Source organism: Pleurodeles waltl, chromosome 3_1, assembly GCF_031143425.1.
Source record: "Pleurodeles waltl isolate 20211129_DDA chromosome 3_1, aPleWal1.hap1.20221129, whole genome shotgun sequence".
NCBI classification, from domain to species: Eukaryota; Metazoa; Chordata; class Amphibia; order Caudata; family Salamandridae; genus Pleurodeles; species Pleurodeles waltl.
The window spans coordinates 1,582,227,261-1,582,242,879 of NC_090440.1; positions in this window are offsets into that span (position 1 = coordinate 1,582,227,261).

Sequence of the window (15,619 nt, forward strand, 5' to 3'; positions counted from 1 at the left end):
GTGTTCCTGGGGTTAGTACAAGACATGAAAAGTGCAGTGTGTGCATTGTAAATACATATGCCAGATGTATGTGTGCCTATGAGTGGTATGATACAGGAAGGATACAGTGCGTGCATGTTAAATGCTTATGCAGGATGTATGTGTGCCTATAAGAGGTACAATGCATAAATGATATAGGGCTGGGCAGTGCATGCATGTTAAATGCCAGTGCTGGGTGTATGAGTGCCTATGAGTGGTGCAGTACATGGAGGATACAGTACTGTGCAGTGTGTGCATGATGTATAATGCACTGAGTGTATGTATGCCCGTGAATGGCACAATACATAAAGGGCCCTGGGTTGCATTTTGGGAGACCCAGACCGGCATGTTGAAACATGTATAGGAGGTAGACAGACCCCCCGACACACATATTTGCATATTGATGCATACTGGGGAGAGGAGGGTGAGGGGCATCACCCAGGGAATTCAATACCACTTCCCCTGGAGCCTGGAGCACCAGCTCTTGCCTGTTTGTCAAGAGCAGTGTGCCCTGAGAGGAAGAGAAAAGCTTTGGAGGGAGTGAGGTCAGGTAGCCCTGTTGAGTGGACTCACTATGGGAGGTTTGTTGAAATGACTTCTCCAATGATTGGGTCGTTGCTTGTGTTCAGGACAGAGTCACAAACCCCGAATGCCAGGAGAGGGCTACCATGAATTTAGCTGTTTTTGATGCTGCGTGAATCATCTGAAGCCTGTGAGTAGAAGCGAGACGGTGACCCAGTATGCCACCGAAGAAGATAGAACATTGGGGTGGCATCTGTGCACCATCACCCAGATGAAGGACTCCAGACAGGATCATAGTAGCCACCCCCATCGTGAGACCAACCGAACATGTACACCGTGGGAGGAGATGCAGATAACCTCTGGTCTATTCAGGAGCCTGACTACAGGACTTTGCATGTCTTGAGTGCTGCCGCCAGGCTATATTAGGCCAACCCACCTGAACTCAGCAGCAGCCACTTCAAGCACCCATGCACCGGGGCCCACTCAGGAACTCTAAACCCTTCACACCTGCTGTTGCGGGTAAGACTAGTATCAGCCCCAGAGGAAGTTGCTGCTAAAATAAATACGGTAGTGGTGAAACACTACTGACCTTAAGTTAGAGTCATAGTGGACTCTAGAGAATCAAACACTAGTGGGGCATACCCTGGATGTTATCAATAAATATTGAATGGGGAATAACCCAAGTGTTAACACAAGGATTGAGTGGGACAAGGAACCTCTAAAGAAACACTAGAGCCCTGATCTCAGGGGAGGGCTGTGTACTTGTTTGTGGATGCCATATTTTTCCTTCGCATGGATATCAGTAGACAATAAAAAACTTTTATTTATAAAGGCGAGCATTTGGCTGGACAATGATTTATTGCTGCTGCGTGCATGTTGAGTTGTGAACCTGTGTTCACTGTCCTGTAACCACCATCTCGGAGGGATCCTTGTGCTGCTTGGACCTAGGTATCCTGAGAGTCAAGTGCGGAAGTGGTACTTGGCCTAGCTGCTCAGAGTCCATAGTAGGTTGGGCTCTGGGAAATCAGGAGTAAAAGGCCTAAACCCCGACGGTTGGGCCCAGTAGCCCCCACGTGCCCCCGGGCCCTTTGAAAGGGTTTCTGACATTAACCATTTTATTTATTTAAGTGTGACTGTTGACTCAGTTAGTTCTTGGTCTCACTGATTTTTGCTTAGGTAGCTCAGATTCTGTCAATGATTTGGGCGGCAAACAGGCCCTGCCTCTGCTGGAAATATATAAATGTAAATGCATGCCAATCTGAACCTATGTGGTTGGCATTTGGGGTTATTGTAGAGCCAATATCCTCCAGGCTAAGAAGTAAACTGCTTCTGCAGGTGTTTACTTGGCTTAGCACCCAGTTCTCTGATCATTTTGCACATAAAGAACTGGGCCTAGGTTTTGCTGAGGATAGTATTAAATTAGCTCCAATGCTCCAATGGTTGTCAGTCTGGTCTAATGACCGTGCTAGCTCAACCAGGCAGATCACTGAGGACTGCACAGGCTGTGATTTTGGTTATAAAACTCCATGGCTTTGCTATATCAAACCTGTAGTTATTTATGCCGGGCAAAACTTTATGAGACCCCACACTTTATCACTTGTGGGAATGGTGCATGGGTGAAAAATAACTACTATGGACTACACAGGAATTCCATCAGACAGACTTCAGAGCTCCAAAAACCATTGTTATGCCGATATGCAGTCCCTGCAAAGGTCTAAAGGGGCAGAACCATATTTAAATGGCACAGAAGGGGTAACCAAGAGGACCAGGGCCCGAATGGAGCAACTATTACCATTCTTGACTTATCCAACTTGATTTTCATCAGCACCCTTGGAATCTTAGGAAAAAGGGAAACGCGTGGATCAGAAAATGACACCACTGGCAAGGAAGCACATCTATCACCAAAGCTCCCTTCTGCCTGGTTCTGGAAACACATTTTGGGCATAAAGCCTTCTCCTTGGTGGCAAAAAGATCTAACTGAGGAAATCATCATTTCTTGCAGATCAGATTCTCTTGAACACTACAGAGGTTAGACACAGGTCTTGAGAAGACAAGAAACATCTGCTGAGCCTTTCTGTGACTCTATTCTTGTCACTCTGTTGTATACTGATAAACAGGAAAAAAACATGTGGCTTTGCTTATTGAAAAATCAACAGTTTTTTCCTTGGCACAGCTCTTGAGCAAGTGCCCCCTTGTTTGTTTATGTATGAATTTGTTGATAGATTGTCTGTCTTGATTACTATGGGATGGAAAGAATCTGAGGATCAAATCCTGAAAAGCTTTCCTGACAGTCTCCAATTCCAACCAATTGGAAGAGTGAATTCTGTGAAGGGAGAGCTACATGCCCTGAATTTACTTTGAGTCCATTGTGGTCCTCTCAGCCTTGTCCACTTGCATGCAAAATAATGACCGTTGTAAGAACAGATATCAATTGAGTTCCTTCCATCAGGTTCAAAGGAATTAGCCACCACTACAATTCCCTTCTAATATGATGAGTCATTGATAACTGATTGTCCATTTCCATTGGTTTACAAATTTCCAACAAATGTTGAATGAATATTCTTAGGTAGAGTCTTGTCAGTGGAACAACTGGCACCATTACTGGATGTCTCCTGGAACTTGTGGCCATTTCATAGCTTTCAACATTCTTTGGCTACTGAAAGATGACATATCAGCCTGTATCTTCTCCACTTTGGTATCTGGAAGGAATATAATCTCTTTGTCCATCAATTATCTTGCTCCTATAAAATACAAGTCCCGTATTACACTGAATATCTTCCTATTTATCAAGATGCCATGATCTTGGAGCAGAGAAATCCCTGTCTTCAAGTTAACTTCCATGTGGGTACTCAATGGAGAGTGCATTATTTTAAACCTTTTATTCCACAAGTGGTCGCCATGCTCTAACACATGTGCCAATCTCCTACCTGGGCTGAGGCTGATATCTCACCCAATTCTGACATCCTTTCTAAACAATTCCTTTCTTGCTGTGGAAGCAAAGTTTCAACCCCTCACCCACCTCCCTACCTGAGTAACCTGGAACCCAGCTGAGTGGAAATCATAGTCATAAGATGCCTGTACTAGTCTCCTTCTGCTGGAGATTGCTCCATTGTAGCAGAACTCCTCTAACCCCTGCTGGGATGCTCCTGTCATGCTGATCTATGCTACTGAAGGTGACCCCTCTTACCAAGCCAAGCTTCAAAGAGTAAAGTAAGATGCTTGAAAACTCTCCTGATGCAACCTGTGCCTGCAGTGGATTTAACCCCAAGAAAGAAATGTAAAAAAAAAATTAGATTGATTCTGTGATCCATATTTCTCTGAAAGTTGTCTGTCAATGACAAAGAATCAATACTGGATATGATGCTGTTGGGTGAGGCCATTATGGGAATGGGCTCCAGCACAATTGTTTTAATTAAAAAATATATGACTAGGGTCTGTGTGAGGAGAGGATCTCCGCATGAGTAATCACTTGAATGGGGAAGTAGTTGATGAGATAATAGAAATCAGCCAATGGAGATGCATGACCCTGGGCCACGTTCCTTGCATAAAAAGTTGCAAGTTAAAAACGAGTATAAAATACTGGAAAGGAACTGTGGATCAAGCACAATATATATTTTTTTCCCCTAAAAGGAGAAGATTTGTTTCAGGAAATGGGATGTTACAATTCTTACTAGGCGGCACAATGTTGCTAATGAAAAGAAACTGCATTAAAGGAAAATGGAGAATGTTTCCACCACAAATGAGACACTATGGGGGTCATTACGACCTTGGCGGGCGGCTTCTGCCGCCCGCCAGGCGGTAACCGCCGTGCAGCCGCACGCGGCCCCCATTATGACATTCCCGCTGGGCCGCAACATAGGAGCCGGCTCCTAATGGAGCCAGCGGTGTTGTGGCCGTGCGACGGGTGCAGTTGCACCCATCGCGCTTTTCACTGTCTGCTATGCAGACATGAAAAGCTGGCCGGGGCCCTGTTAGGGGGCCCCTGCACTGCCCATGCCAGTGGCATGGGCAGTGCAGGGGCCCCCAGGGGCCCCAGGACACCCCTTACCGACAGCCTCTTCCTGACCAGCTTGCAGCGCTGCCCTGGTGGATTATCACCACTGGGGCTAAAACGGCGGGAAACCGCCGGCCCCGGTGGTGCGACCGCGGCACTACCGCCGCGGTCGTAATAGGGGCCTCCGTACCGCCAGCCTGTTGGCGGTACGGACGCCACATTACCCCAGGGTCGTAATGACCACCTATATTTCTGCATCTTTAGGCATACTCACAGGAGTGGTGGCCTACTGACCCAAGTTCTGTTGCTACAGCTGAACTGGATCCATGCGATGATATCCCAAGCACATGTGTATGAATGTGTGTGGATGGTCTGTGTGTTTCTCACACTGTGCCTAAGTGAAATAGACTGAAAAAGGACTGTGGATTACATTTTGGAGGCCTTTCCTGTTCATGTACAGAAGTTGGATGTGATGGTACTTTCCCAAACAATGAAAGTGTTTTGCTGACATTCCTGAGACTGAAGTGGAGAAAAAGGAGACAACCTTGCCTTAGAAAATAAATGAGGTCCTTTTGCTGCAGAGAGCTGTTGAATAGTCTCTGGAAATATTGCCATTTGGTGGATGTAATGGTGAAGGATGAGACTGTTGTGTCTACTATATGAATATGAAGGGTCCTTTACACAGAGGTTAGCCTTCTGTCTCTCTTACTGATCACTATCCATTGTGGCTGATACAGCCAGGTGAAGAACACTCACACGGCTTTGTAACTCTTTTGTGGGTACTCTGACATACAGATGATCATACTGTGAGGAGCATCACCCTACAGAAAGGCTGAGTCTCAGAAACAGCCTGAGAAGGACATGTGAAAGAAGAACCAATCCAACCGGGTTCTGGAAGTGCAGACAGAGAATGTACATTCCCTGTCTGCTTGATCTCTATAAAAGGGGGAGCTGTTGATCCATTTGTTGTTCTAGTTTCAAGTTTCCTTTCCATTAAAGAGGGGTTGCTCCACAGGACTACTGCAGAGCCAGGGCTGATGTCTGCATGACAGCCACCTCCCAAGAGGTGAGAGGACCTCACCTGGAGTCTGACATGAAAGAATAGCTATTTGTTGTCCTGGAATGTCTGAAGTATCAGGTCTGTCAGAAGAACGAATGAGCAAGCAAACCTCGCAGGTTAAGCAGCCAGCAGTCACTGGAATAAAATGTTTAAAAGGATGCACTCTTCATTGAGTTCCCAAATGGAAATTAACTTGAAAGCTGTGATTTCTCCAATCCAAAATCATGGCTTCTTGATAAATAGGAAGATGTTCAGTCTAATGCTGGATTTGGATTTTATGGGTGCAAGATTATTGAAGGACTAGGGTATGATATTCCTTCCAGATACCAAAGCCAAGAAAATACAGGCTTGTATATCAGCTCTCAGTGGCCAGAAAATTTTGGAAGCCATGAAATGGCTACAAGTTCCAGGGGACATGACAACAACGGTGTCAGTTGTTTTAATAGACAAGATTCTACCTGGGAATATTCATTCAACATCTGCTGGAAATTTGTAAACCAATGGAACTCGACAATCAGTTATCAATGACTCATCAGATTAGAAGAGAATTCTTGTAGTGGCTAATTTCTTGGACTCTGAGGGCAGGAACTCCATTGGGCAACAGCAGTTGACCCCAGTGCTGTGGGTCTGCCTGGAGAGACTTGTGGAAGTGTATCTGGTGTGCTCAAAGCTAGGATGCGATCACTAGTTCTGAATTGAATGATATGCGGCACTGCTGAAGTGTGCCTGAGTAGATCACTACATCAACCCTGCAGTGCCAGCTAGGGCACTTGCCCAAGTGTGTCCAAACGGTTTGTGCCACTAAAGAAGATTTATATTAACTGTGGCACTTGCCCTGAGTATGTCAAAATTGACTTTGCTGTCACAGCTGTGGCAACTGCCCTAAGTATGCCAGAGTGGTCTGTGCTGCTGAAAAAGTTACCTGCGTAAATCTTCAGCACTTCCCCTAGTGTTCCTGATTGGACTTAGTACCATAGCTATCGACCTGGTACTTACCAAACATGTGCAGCAGCCGAAAGTGCACCAGGTGGGACCAAGCTGCAGCTGCTACAGTAAAGTGCCCTGAAGTGACTAAACTGCCAACTTTGGCTCAGAAGTGGACCATATCACCACCTCGATCCAAGGACAAATGAGCACCTGAATCGATGACTCACTCAGAACTGCAGGCCCTGAGTGTCTCTGGGCACCGCTGCATGGTCCATGTCTGCTCGAAAGGAGTGGAGCAGCTGCTTCATGCATCTGTGGCTGGCATGCCTTGCTCCATCGCTGAAAGATCAGGACTAAATAGCAGGAGTCCAGAGAGGGGCTCCCGAAGACCTGAACTGTGGATGAGGAAAACACTGAGATATTGAGCACCTATATTATCCTTCCAGACCAAGAGGGGTAAGAGCTGTACCTGAAACCTACATGAGGTACCTTAGACTTAAGGGAGGTGAAAGATGGCAGAAGGAGCATCCTTGTTGCGAGGCATTAGACCCGCATAAGAGTACTTGATAAGTTTGAGTAGTGTGTAGCATTGACTTTTGTTCTGTATTAAAGTACTTTACATTTATTTTACAAAGATAGGCACTGTCTAAATAATCACATTATTACCTGGTAGGCTGTGAGTGCTAAGACTCGTGTAACCTCACATTAACCTCACTGAAAAGCATTATACTGCTCACCACTGCAACCACTGAGTGTCAAGTGCTGAAAGAGTTGTACTTGGCCCAGTTTGCAGAGTCAAAGAAGGACATACTGTAGTGTTCTATGCCTAATAGGTGACATAATAGACTATTAGAATGTTACCATTTGGATTAATGAGTGGTTGGCAGAGCGCGAGCAATAATGCAGGTGTCACTCTTGCGCCTCTGTAAGATGTATTTTGAGGAATAAAACCAAAGCAACCATTTACTATTCCGTCATTGTGTACTTTACTACATCTTCATTTTGCTGTTGATTGTGGAGACCACAGAGCTGACCAATTTCTGAAAAATCCATAGGATTCACATTACATGGACTTCTGTCACTCACGTCTAAATCTAGTTGGTATGGGATTTCAGGTAAATTTTTATACTCTCTGAACATTTTTAATGTAGGTCCCTTTACTGGTGTGTGATTTACAAAGGAGCAGTGTTCCACGCACATGCACAGTGACTTTGCTTAAGCTTCTGACTGAAAAGATGCAATGGCAACACTCCACTCGATCTCATGCATTTGCAACTTGGTGCATTTGAGTTGACGCATCCGACGAAGAACGTGCCAAGATAACACAATGCTTGTTCTCATGCACGCTCAGAGTAGAGTGCTTTCAAGACATTTTGGAAGTGACACCTGTGTGTTGTCAGGTCAATGAAGCTGATTGCACATGGATGTTTGGGCAACACAACTCACCTGTCAAAAACTAAGCACTGCACTGTGAAATAGTGCAGCTCAGTCATATTTACAGTGGCAGCCATTTTGTTTTTGGGCTTTCTACTGCAAATCAAGTCCATATTGTGTATTTAATCAGCTTTCATCAACATTCGTTTTTTTCTTTACTAGGTGTTTGCATATTGGGTATTCATATAGTGTGTATGCCTTCATTAGTGCGTGTTATTGGTCAACAGTAATAGGGACACTAAAGGTTGGTGCATTTTTAATATGGTGTGTATCCGTTCACAACTAACAGTTTGCGGTCTTCTACAATAGTGATGTGCGCACTGCTTTAACAATTCTACCAGAGTATTGTGTATATCTGAGCAACATTCTGTTTGTTTGGTCCTACTGTCACGTAGGCTCTCATTATTCTAATGAGACTACTGGATTTTGAGCGGCAGAATCACCTGCGATGTGGGAGACTTAGGGGGTCATTCCAACCCTGGCGGTCGGTGTTAAAGCTGCGGCCAAACTGCCAACAGGCAGGCGGTCAAAAAAATGGAATTCTGACCCCGGCGGGAACCGCCGACAGAGACCGCCACTTTAACACGCCGACCGCCACGGCGGGACAAACAAACAGTGCGACGGTCACCGCCAACAGACAGGCGGGAGAAAAGGTACCGCCCACCCTATCACAACCCACCAATCCGCCACCTTTTCCGGGGCGGGAGCCCCGCCGATAAAAACACAGCGGAAACAGACATTACGAACGGAAAACGCTCACCTCTACACACTCCACGAGGAATCTGGACAGCATGGAACCCGAACTACACATCCTACCAGCTATTGTCTTCCTGCTCCTCTACCAGGAGCACGAATGCCGGCGCAGAAGACAACGGTGAGTACTGCACCTACGACACAGGGGAGGGGGGAGGGAAAAAATACGGGCACACACATACGCGACACACCCACCCTCACCCACAACTACATACACATCAATGCAGAGCAACAACTCAGAGTGACACCCCCCAAACCCCCCGGAAGAATGCAAAGACAAAATAAAATGATCATGAAAATTGAAGTATATTGTACGGCAAAGTAAAAAAATAAATCAAACATCTATAACAATATATACATATGTAAATTGTCTGGTCCAAATTGGGTATCAGCCATTGTACGTGGGCCAATGGGCCTAAACACATGGGCAAAGCCCACACTGGAGACCCGAATCCATTGGAGAGAACACTGCAGGGGCATCAGATATCAAAACTACAGGCACCTCAGGGGGAAGGGAAGGGGGGGCACCTCAGCCAGATGAGTCCACGACGCCAGATCCACGAGGGGCCTCCATGGCCACTGTTCAATCCTGGGGAGTGCAAAGCCACAGTCTCTCAAGTCGATACAGTGGGTGGGTTGCCCACTGGACCATCCTGGGGAGTGCAAAGCCACAGTCTCTCAAGTCAATACAGTGGGTGGGTTGCCCACTGGACCATCCTGGGGAGTGCAAAGCCACAGTCTCTCAAGTCAATACAGTGGGTGGGTTGCCCACTGTGCCATCCTGGGGAGTGCAAAGCCACAGTCTATCAAGTGGATTACAGACTCCACTGGTTCTGGAGGAGGCATGGTGCCCAGAGTGCTTCGTGCAGCCCTGCCCGACACAGATCCGGGCCTGCCCCCTTCTGCCAATGGGCCAGCGGTGCTTGAGACGGCGGTGCCCTGTTCAGCGGTGCTTGACTTGAAGGGCCCAGCGGAGCGGTGCAGAGACGGCGGTGCCCAGCGGATCGGTGCTTGAGATGAAGGGCCCAGCGGATCGGTGCTTGAGATGAAGGGCCCAGCGGAGCGGTGCTTGAGATGAAGGGCCCAGCGGAGCGGTGCTTGAGATGAAGGGCCCAGCGGAGCGGTGCTTGAGATGAAGGGCCCAGCGGAGCGGTGCTTGACTTGAAGGGCCCAGCGGAGCGGTGCAGAGACAGCGGTGCCCAGCGGAGCGGTGCTTGACTTGAAGGGCCCAGCGTAGCGGTGCAGAGACGGCGGTGCCCAGCGGAGCGGTGATTGAGATGAAGGGCCCAGTGGAGCGGTGCTTGAGATGAAGGGCACAGAGGAGCGGTGCTTGAGATGAAGGGCCCAGCGGAGCAGTGCTTGAGATGAAGGGCCCAGCGGAGCGGTGCTTGAGATGAAGGGCCCAGCGGAGCGGTGCTTGACTTGAAGGGCCCAGCGGAGCGGCGCTTGACTTGAAGGGCCCAGCGGAGCGGTGCAGAGACGGCGGTGCCCAGCGGAGCGGTGCTTGACTTGAAGGGCCCAGCGGAGCAGTGCAGAGACGGCAGTGCCCAGCGGAGCGGTGCTTGAGATGAAGGGCCCAGCGGAGCGGTGCTTGAGATGAAGGGCCCAGCGGAGCGGTGCTTCACTTGAAGGGCCCAGCGGAGCGGTGCAGAGACGGCGGTGCCCAGTGGAGCGGTACTTGACTTGAAGGGCCCAGCAGAGCGGTGCAGAGACGGCGGTGCCCAGCGGAGCGGTGCTTGAGATGAAGGGACCAGCGGAGCTGTGCTTGAGATGAAGGGCCCAGCGGAGCGGTGCTTGAGATGAAGGGCCCAGCGGAGCGGTGCTTGAGATGAAGGGCCCAGCGGAGCGGTGCTTGACTTGAAGGGCCCAGCGGAGCGGTGCTTGACTTGAAGGGCCCAGCGGAGTGGTGCAGAGACGGCGGTGCCCAGCGGAGCGGTGCTTGACTTGAAGGGCCCAGCGGAGCGGTGCAGAGACGGCGGTGCCCAGCAGAGCGGTGCTTGAGATGAAGGGCCTAGCGGAGCGGTGCTTGAGATGAAGGGCCCAGCGGAGCGGTGCTTGAGATGAAGGGCCCAGCGGAGCGGTGCTTGAGATGAAGGGCCCAGCGGAGCGGTGCTTGACTTGAAGGGCCCAGCGGAGCAGTGCAGAGACGGCGGTGCCCAGCGGAGCGGTGCTTGAGATGAAGGGCCCAGCGGAGCGGTGCTTGAGATGAAGGGCCCAGCGGAGCGGTGCTTGAGATGAAGGGCCCAGCGGAGCGGTGCTTGACTTGAAGGGCCCAGCGGAGCGGTGCAGAGACGGCGGTGCCCAGCGGAGCGATGCTTGACTTGAAGGGCCCAGCGGAGCGGTGCAGAGACGGCGGTGCCCAGTGGAGCGGTGCTTGAGATGAAGGGCCCAGCGGAGCGGTGCTTGAGATGAAGGGCCCAGCGGAGCGGTGCTTGAGATGAAGGGCCCAGCGGAGCGGTGCTTGAGATTAAGGGCCCAGCGGAGCGGTGCTTGACTTGAAGGGCCCAGCGGAGCGGTGCTTGACTTGAAGGGCCCAGCGGAGCGGTGCAGAGACGGCGGTGCCCAGCGGAGCGGTGCTTGACTTGAAGGGCCCAGCGGAGCGGTGCAGAGACGGCTGTGCCCAGCGGAGCGGTGCTTGAGATGAAGGGCCCAGCGGAGCGGTGCTTGAGATGAAGGGCCGAGCGGAGCGGTGCTTGAGATGAAGGGCCCAGCGGAGCAGTGCTTGAGATGAAGGGCCCAGCGGAGCGGTGCTTGAGATGAAGGGCCCAGCGGAGCGGTGCTTGAGATGAAGGGCCCAGCGGAGCGGTGCTTGACTTGAAGGGCCCAGCGGAGCGGTGCTTGACTTGAAGGGCCCAGCGGAGCGGTGCAGAGACGCCGGTGTCCAGCGGAGCGGTGCTTGAGATGAAGGGCCCAGCGGAGCGGTGCTTGAGATGAAGGGCCCAGCGGAGCGGTGCTTGACTTGAAGGGCCCAGCGGAGCGTTGCTTGACTTGAAGGGCCCAGCGGAGCGGTGCAGAGACGCCGGTGCCCAGCGGAGCGGTGCTTGAGATGAAGGGCCCAGCGGAGCGGTGCTTGAGATGAAGGGCCCAGCGGAGCGGTGCTTGACTTGAAGGGCCCAGCGGAGCGGTGCTTGACTTGAAGGGCCCAGCGGAGCGGTGCAGAGACGGCGGTGCCCAGCGGAGCGGTGCTTGAGATGAAGGGCCCAGCGGAGCGGTGCTTGAGACGGTGGGGCCCTGTTCAGAGGTTCTTGAGACGGCGGGCCCTGTTCAGCAGTGCTTGACTTGAAGGGCCCTGTTCAGCGGTGCTTGACTTGAAGGGCCCTGTTCAGCGGTTCTTGAGACGGCGGTGCCCTGTTCAGCGGTTCTTGAGACGGTGGGGCCCTGTTCAGCGGTGCTTGACTTGAAGGGCCCTATTCAACGGTGCTTGACTTGAAGGGCCCTGTTCAGCGGTGCTTGACTTGAAGGGCCCTGTACAGCGGTGCTTGACTTGAACAGCCCTGTTCAGCGGTTCTTGAGACGGCAGTGCCCTGTTCAGCGGTTCTTGAGACGGCGGGGCCCTGTTCAGCGGTGCTTGACTTGAAGGGCCCTATTCAGCGGTGCTTGACTTGAAGGGCCCTGTTCAGCGGTGCTTGACTTGAAGGGCCCTGTTCAGCGGTTCTTGAGACGGCGGTGCCCTGTTCAGCGGTTCTTGAGACGGCGGGGCCCTGTTCAGCGGTGCTTGACTTGAAGGGCCCTGTTCAGCGGTGTTTGACTTGAAGGGCCCTGTTCAGCGGTTCTTGAGACGGCGGTGCCCTGTTCAGCGGTTCTTGAGACGGCGGGGCCCTGTTTAGCGGTGCTTGACTTGAAGGGCCCTGTTCAGCGGTTCGTGACTTGAAGGGCCCTGTTCAGCGGTTCTTGAGACGGCGGTGCCCTGTTCAGCGGTTCTTGAGACGGCGGGGCCCTGTTTGGCGGTGCTTGACTTGAAGGGCCCAGCGGAGCGGTGCAGAGACGGCGGTGCCCAGCGGAGCAGTGCTTGAGATGAAGGGCCCAGCGGAGCGGTGCTTGAGATGAAGGGCCCAGCGGAGCGGTGCTTGAGATGAAGGGCCCAGCGGAGCGGTGCTTGACTTGAAGGGCCCAGCGTAGCGGTGCAGAGACGGCGGTGCCCAGCGGAGCGGTGCTTGACTTGAAGGGCCCAGCGGAGCGGTGCAGAGACGGCGGTGCCCAGCGGAGCGGTGATTGAGATGAAGGGCCCAGCGGAGCGGTGCTTGAGATGAAGGGCCCAGAGGAGGGGTGCTTGAGATGAAGGGCCCAGCGGAGCGGTGCTTGAGATGAAGGGCCCAGCGGAGCGGTGCTTGACTTTAAGGGCCCAGCAGAGCTTTGCTTGACTTGAAGGGCCCAGCGGAGCGGTGCAGAGACGGCGGTGCCCAGCAGAGCGGTGCTTGAGATGAAGGGCCCAGCGGAGCGGTGCTTGAGATGAAGGGCCCAGCGGAGCGGTGCTTAACTTGAAGGGCCCAGCGGAGCGGTGCTTGACTTGAAGGGCCCAGCGGAGCAGTGCAGAGACGGCGGTGCCCAGCGGAGCGGTGCTTGACTTGAAGGGCCCAGCGGAGCGGTGCAGAGACGGCGGTGCCCAGCGGAGCGGTGCTTGAGATGAAGGGCCCAGCGGAGCGGTGCTTGAGATGAAGGGCCCAGCGGAGCGGTGCTTGAGATGAAGGGCCCAGCGGAGCGGTGCTTGAGATGAAGGGCCCAGCGGAGCGGTGCTTGACTTGAAGGGCCCAGCGGAGCGGTGCAGAGACGCCGGTCCCCAGCAGAGCGGTGCTTGAGATGAAGGGCCCAGCGGAGCGGTGCTTGAGATGAAGGGCCCAGCAGAGCGGTGCTTGAGATGAAGGGCCCAGCTGAGCGGTGCTGGACTTGAAGGGCCCAGCGGAGCGGAGCTTGACTTGAAGGGCCCAGCGGAGTGGTGCAGAGACGGCGGTGCCCAGCGGAGCGGTGCTTGAGATGAAGGGCCCAGCGGAGCGGTGCTTGAGATGAAGCGCCCAGCGGAGCGGTGCTTGAGACGGCGGGGCCCTGTTCAGCGGTTCTTGAGACGGCGGGACCCTGTTCAGGGGTGCTTGACTTGAAGGGCCCTGTTCAGCGGTGCTTGACTTGAAGGGCCCTGTTCAGCGGTTCTTGAGACGGCGGTGCCCTGTTCAGCAGTTCTTGAGACGGTGGGGCCCTGTTCAGCGGTGCTTGACTTGAAGGGCCCTATTCAGCGGTGCTTGACTTGAAGGGCCCTGTTCAGCGGTGCTTGACTTGAAGGGCCCTGTTCAGTGGTGCTTGACTTGAACGGCCCTGTTCAGCGGTTCTTGAGACGGCGGTGCCCTGTTCAGCGGTTCTTGAGACGGCGGGCCCTGTTCAGCGGTGCTTGACTTGAAGGGCCCTATTCAGCGGTGCTTGACTTGAAGGGCCGTGTTCAGCGGTGCTTGACTTGAAGGGCCCTGTTCAGCGGTTCTTGAGACGGCGGTGCCCTGTTCAGCGGTTCTTGAGACGGCGGGGCCCTGTTCAGCTGTGCTTGACTTGAAGGGCCCTGTTCAGCGGTGCTTGACTTGAAGGGCCCAGCGGAGCGGTGCTTGACTTGAAGGGCCCAGCGGAGCGGTGCAGAGACGGTGGTGCCCAGCGGAGCGGTGCTTGAGATTAAGGGCCCAGCGGAGCGGTGCTTGAGATGAAGGGCCCAGCGGAGCGGTGCTTGAGACGGCGGGCCCTGTTCAGCGGTTCTTGAGACGGCGGGGCCCTGTTCAGCGGTGCTTGACTTGAAGGGCCCTGTTCAGCGGTGCTTGACTTGAAGGGCCCTGTTCAGCGGTTCTTGAGACGGCGGTTCCCTGTTCAGCGGTTCTTGAGACGGCGGGGCCCTGTTCAGCGGTGCTTGACTTGAAGGGCCCTATTCAGCGGTGCTTGACTTGAAGGGCCCTGTTCAGCGGTGCTTGACTTGAAGGGCCCTGTTCAGCGGTGCTTGACTTGAACGGCCCTGTTCAGCGGTTCTTGAGACGGCGGTGCCCTGTTCAGCGGTTCTTGAGACGGCGGGGCCCTGTTCAGCGGTGCTTGACTTGAAGGGCCCTATTCAGCTGTGCTTGACTTGAAGGGCCCTGTTCAGGGGAGCTTGACTTGAAGGGCCCTGTTCAGCGGTTCTTGAGACGGCGGTGCCCTGTTCAGCGGTTCTTGAGACGGCGGGGCCCTGTTCAGCGGTGCTTGACTTGAAGGGCCCTGTTCAGCGGTGACTGACTTGAAGGGCCCTGTTCAGCGGTTCCTGAGACGGCGGTGCCCTGTTCAGCGGTTCTTGAGACGGCGGGGCCCTGTTCAGCGGTGCTTGACTTGAAGGGCCCTGTTCAGCGGTTCTTGAGACGGCGGTGCCCTGTTCAGCGGTTCTTGAGACGGCGGGGCCCTGTTCGGCGGTGCTTGACTTGAAGGGCCCTATTCAGCGGTGCTTGACTTGAAGGGCCCTGTTCAGCGGTGCTTGACATGTGTCTCCAGGGCACCAGATCCGGCCATGATATGGAGTTCACTCGCCACCCGACATGTGGCTGCCGGGCCCTTCGTGCACATCTGTCTTCTCGCTTGCGGGGCCCTCCTGTGCTGGCGTCCCGGGCCCGGGGGTGACCTCCTTCACACCTGGAATGGGGCTGGTGGGGCCCTCCTGGGCAGCTCGCCTGCTGCCGGACTTCTCGGCCGTGCTGCCCTTACCACCCTTCCCTGCTCCTCTGTGGCCCTTTCCTCCCTTTGTCGGTGTGCCAGGTGGCACCCCACCTCCTGACGGCGCCAGGGTAGTGCCTTTGGAGCCTGCTGTCTCTGGCCTCTCGCGCCGGGCCTTGGCTTTCTTTGATTTTTTTCCAGGGGGTGGGCTGGCTGTCCCTTTACTGCTAGCCGAAGTAGCTGCTCTGGAAGGTGGTGGACTCCAAAATCCT